The sequence below is a fragment of the Pistacia vera genome, unplaced genomic scaffold, assembly GCF_008641045.1.
Source record: "Pistacia vera cultivar Batoury unplaced genomic scaffold, PisVer_v2 Contig1267, whole genome shotgun sequence".
In the NCBI taxonomy this organism is placed as follows: domain Eukaryota; kingdom Viridiplantae; phylum Streptophyta; class Magnoliopsida; order Sapindales; family Anacardiaceae; genus Pistacia; species Pistacia vera.
The window spans coordinates 8,373-13,760 of NW_022195322.1; the positions used below are offsets into that span (position 1 = coordinate 8,373).

Sequence of the window (5,388 nt, forward strand, 5' to 3'; positions counted from 1 at the left end):
ACATTGGACACAAATGAATGAATAATGAAAATTTGTTAGAGGTGTATTTGTAAACTTATAAGGTGTTTTTGTTATTTTTTAAACTAATAGGGGGGTAATTGATTTTTTACAGGGTACCCTGGAAAGGAACCTGAACCTGCATTTTAGGTTCCGGTTCCTTGAATTAAAGAACCTGTACTGTGCGGTTCCGGTTCCGGTTCCTTTTTTTGGAAACCTGCACTGTGCGGTTCCGATTCCGGTTCCCCCGAAAAATACAGGGTACCCGGAATCGCTCACCCCCAAACACCATAAAATCAAAAATTACGTCAAAAAGTGGCTGGTTTTTTCAGCAAGATACTAAACCCATCTGATAATTTTGAGAGCAACAAAAAGTTATCGAATATGCGAGAGCTGGTTAGAATTACAGTTTGGATCTTATTACTCTGTGGGTCAGTTTCATTTTCTTTTCAAGAAGAAACCCAGTTCAAAATAGATGGCAAAGCAATAGAGCTGGAGGAATCAAACTTTGAATCAGCAATCTCAGCCTTTGACTTGATCTTAATCGATTTTTACGTTACCTGGTGCGGCCACTGCAAGCGCCTCGCTCCTCAGGTCCCTCCCTATCTTGTCTTTTCAATTTTTTACTAAATTGCCCCTTTACTGTTGTTGAATTTACCTGAAGTGTGATATTTTGTGTTATAAGTGTGATATTGCGTTGTATTGAATGTGTAAAAAGTGTGTTCTTTGAGTTATAAGTGTGGTATTACTATTGTTTGAACTGTTGGTTTTCGCATAGGGTGAATTAAGCTGCGTTTGATGTAGATTTTAAATATAGTTATTCGTTTCCGGAAATAAGGTATTCAATAAATGATATGAAAACTGGAATTGGTTGAAATGGGTTCGGATGTTTTTGTAATTTTAAACATAATTTCTTTTTTCCGAATGCTGGTTAGGAACCTGGATGGTCAACACACAAAAGAAACAACTATGTTATGCAGCCATCAGAATGGTCGCATTTTAACATCAGGAGGCCTTGTTGAATCCATTATCAATCATGGTAGTTTTACTCAATTATTATTTTTTTAATCAATTAATATAAATATATTCTATATATTGATTGTTTGATTATGATCTTTAATATGCTTTTGTCGTTTCACTATGTTATCTTTTTTGATGTGGCAAGGTCTGGATTGCTTCTAGTACTACATGAGAAAGAAGTGGAAGAGTACAGTCCAAGTAGAAATGATATCAATCCAAGTGCAAATGAATCTAGTAGGTTTCCTTCTGATTTGAATGAATTCCCTCAAGCTTTTTTTTGGATCAACAATGGATGTGATTGCCAGTTTGCCACAACTACGCAGATCCCTGTTGACAATGATGGAGCAGAATCTAGTGGAAGTGATTACTTTGATGAAGATGAAACCTAGTGAAAGTGACTGCTTTGATGCAGATGAATTTGAACCTAGCTACTGAAAGTGATCTACTTTTAAAAATGATGAAGATGAACGACTTCCTAAAGAATTGAAATTCTTTTGAAGGGAAAAGCCTATATCTTGTAGTTTCATTTTATATATATACTGGTAAGTCCATGTCTCAATTTCTAACAGAAATCTACCTTATTTTACTCTCAATTTCTATGAATAAGTGCAGAAGCTGAATGGCACTTTCTGGTAGGAAAAATAATATGTACCAATATAAGGATATGCTGCTTGGATTCATGAAACATTATTTTGGGAACAACAAAACTATAATCCTGAGTGGTTGTTTGTTAGCTTATATTTACTGACTGGAGCTTTTGGAGACACCGTTCAATGGCTAAAGTTGGGGAGTTAAAACTGGCTAAAGTTGGGGAGTTAAAAGCTGCAAAGCTCTAGAGTCCTTGAGTTTTCCCAGGTTTTACTATCTGACAAACTTTAGTGTAGAACCCAGTATCTTGTACTCTTAAATAAATGTAGCTGATTTCTTAAATCAATGTTTTAGAGAGCCTGGATGGCCTAACTTTGGTATCAGCTGGGGTGGACTGATGAGACCCTTGGCTTCTGGGAGAATTTCAAAGCACCTGCTAGTGAAGATTCAATTGTTTTATATCTTGACAGGACAGCCATCTCTCTCGAAGGCCAATTAAAGATGGTGAGCAATTATGGGAAAAATCATTTTGTTTCAGGCTGTTTTTCTTCTCCATTTTTTGTTTATTGCACAGTAATCAACTCCTCTGCAGTTCTTTTTCCTTATTGTTGTCTAGGCTTGTATCATTTATAATTTGGTTGTGACCATTAGTATACGCAAAAACAGAAAAGGCCATCACAGGGAAGCAGTGATCAATAAAATAGTATGTTATAATGCATTCATTGTGCAAAAGATTTGCTTAACTTAGTTTTCAACTTTTAATTCATTAATATATAAATATATATAACTATCTTCAGCATTACCTTGTGAACCTTCTGGGTGTCCATTTTCTTGGACTGTAGCTATATTATTACGACTGAAGGTATTCATTAGAAGTCAGCAAGTTAAAATTCCTACTTAGATGGTATTATATATACCTGCCAAAATTAGGTGAGGCAGACATATAATAGGAATATCGGGCTATGAAAACCTGCCATTAGGCAGATGCATTCAAGTCTACTATGCAGTGTTATTGGTTATGTTTATGGTTACTGTTGAAACTTGCCAGAGGGAAGGGTCTTTTTAGAAGGGAGAGGAAACAGCTTACACAGTCCACAACTGATATTTTCAGGTTATTACCATTTACATTTTTCGTTATAGTTCCTTTAATGGAGTTCCTGCTGTCAGTATCCTCAAATTATTCCTAACATGTTGCTTAAGCATCATCCTTCCATGACAAGATGAAAGAAGAGGTAGTGGTTGGAATTATCACCGTTGCATAAGCTGTATTCATCCCGAGTCTTCTTAGCAGTTGTAGCTCCTGAATGTTTATATGATCTGTTTACGACTCCGTTAATTGACAGGCATAGCCTCAAGTCCCCAACTCATGAAATGGAGGTTGGAGAAGATAGAAGATCTGGATGAGTTTTAGTTTATGAACAAGTTAATAATTCGTTTTTCCTTTGCCTAACAAGTGAAGTGGGCTTACTCTATGTTTTAGCTGTTTTGTGCTGGAAATAATTTAGTTTAGGTTCTGCCTTTGAACAGGTTAGACCATGTGCTGATTTGTTGAATGATGAAATTTTAGGCTTTGCTGCTTTGGCAAGCTGTTCATTGATGAGCATACTTTGGAGAATATTAGCTGGTTGATTTTATAAAATATTTTCTCCATTTTTTTGGGTTATTCTGGCCATTTAATTTATTACCTATTAGCAGGGTGTAGAGTCGCTTTCAGATGCAGAGCTTTGACAAGCCCGTAGAGATGGAGGATTGGGTTATTTTCAGTGGATGGATGAAATTCGGCAACAGGTTAATGCTTAATCATATATGTCAATATATCTTTTATATTTACTAATAATGCAAGCTCTGTATGGGAAGTCTCTTTCCTAGTTTCCTCCATAAATGGTTGTTGCATCCAAAAGCCCTGAGCATTTAACCTAATGATGACCTTGAAGAAAATATAGTAGTCTAATTGAACATATCACTGACAGTAAACCTAACTCTTGAAGCTTCTGTAACTTCCACCACTTCCTTTTGCCGAAAGCAAATTCTGGAAATTGTAATTGGTTTAAGGTTTTATTACATTTTTCTTTGGATATAATTTAGATGAAAAATTCATGTGTCTCCGCCTCTACTTCAGTATTTCCCTTTGCAGGTGCGTGATTGGCTGGATTTGTTGTTTCCATCACTCTGTACTATCTTTGCTTTTGATTCTTTCAAAGTAATGTTAGTCATCGTTTCAAGACACAGGATCTAATTAAAAATAGATGAGGAAGAACTTCCATCCAGGTGCTGTCTGGTCAGAATCTGCAGCAGCAGTAGCGCCATTCCTACTGCTTAGTAAAAGCAGGCAAGGAAATTCAAAGAATAATCAAACAAATTTGTATGGATCCTCAAATCTGTGCATTAACTTATATTAGATGCACGAATTTGTGATATACATTTATTTTGCAATGTCTAGTTTGTGATATATCTTATTTGGTTGCGAAGCGTGAAGGAATGTAAGAGTGCCAGACAATACCACCATGAAGAATAGACTGAATTGTTTTCTTTATCAATTTAATTTAATTTTTTATTAAATTATAAATTAATTATATAATTGTCTGATTCTTTTATTTTATTTTATTTTTTTAGAAGGCTTAATGGATAAATGAGTTAACCAAACACCAGCGGGTTCAACCCAAAGACCCATCTAAATTGTGATAAGTAAATCCAACCCACTAGATTTTGTATCATCCCGGATGAAAGAGAAATTGTTATCCTGGAAGTTGAACTAAATAATTAAATAATTGTAATATAATATTAATGTAGCTATTAATTAGCATTCTATACAGCTTACATTTAATAGATAATGTATAAAAAGACTTTTGGTTTAAAATTTTAATAGATAATGGGTTTCTAAAAATCTAAATAATCCTGACAAGCATCCCATCATGTGATCACTCTTGTAATATGAAAATCTACAGTTGTTCAAGTGTCACAAGCTACCAACCAGTAGTAGTGGAGTCGTAATGGTCTGTTTTAAATCACCATCATATTAATTATTTTTATAGCATTAATATATTATTATTTACAATTCTTGATTTCGTCCAAGTCTTACTTAGTCCTACCAGTATAAATTAATACTTGAAAATTCATAAAAATCATTTTTTTAAGGGTCAACTGAAATCTGATTTCTTCTTAATTGATTTAGTAGATAAAACCCTTCGTCTAATTTATTTTCACTTTTATCCTCTTCACTCTAGCTGCTGGGGAAAGCTAGTCTGGCACTTGGTGGCTTCACTTTAGCGCTAGAGTCCAGTTGACACTGGCACTAGAGTAAAAAAATTTCAAAATTTTGATTTTATTTCTTTTTTAATAAAGTTAAAAACTTAAAATAACTCTTACATACCTTTACTATTCCTTTTTTTGAAAAACATTCTATTTTATTTCTTTTTTTTTTATAAAATATAATTACTTTATTTTTTTTAATTTAAAGGAATTTTAATATTTAATTTCTATTGCTAATTTGGAGAATAATTAAAAAAAAAAAAATTCTAATGCTCCAGTGGAGCAACTCCAATGTTGAGTCATGCGGACGACGCTACAGTTTAGAGTTGTTAAAAGTGAAGATATGAAAATTGTGGAGAGATAAGACTGGAACAAAAGTGGGCAAAAGATTTTATCTACTAAATCTGTTGTATGTGATTTTTTCACCAAGTTCGGGCTATCGCGAGGATGTTGCTCGACCTAGAATCAGTTCAACTCCAATGATTGTCTGATCCAGCATAAACTCGTCAAGATTTAACTCGATCTAACACAAGC

At 34.2% G+C, this 5,388-nt stretch overlaps 1 long non-coding RNA gene across 1 annotated transcript; it reads left to right on the forward strand.

Annotated features, from left to right (window-relative positions):
* Window positions 1-334: 334 nt before the first annotated feature.
* Window positions 335-2,028, forward strand: LOC116121028. The gene is made up of 3 exons (XR_004126641.1): window positions 335-591; window positions 933-1,036; window positions 1,163-2,028. It is a non-coding gene; the product is annotated as an uncharacterized LOC116121028 (long non-coding RNA).
* The last annotated feature ends 3,360 nt before the right edge of the window (window positions 2,029-5,388 follow it).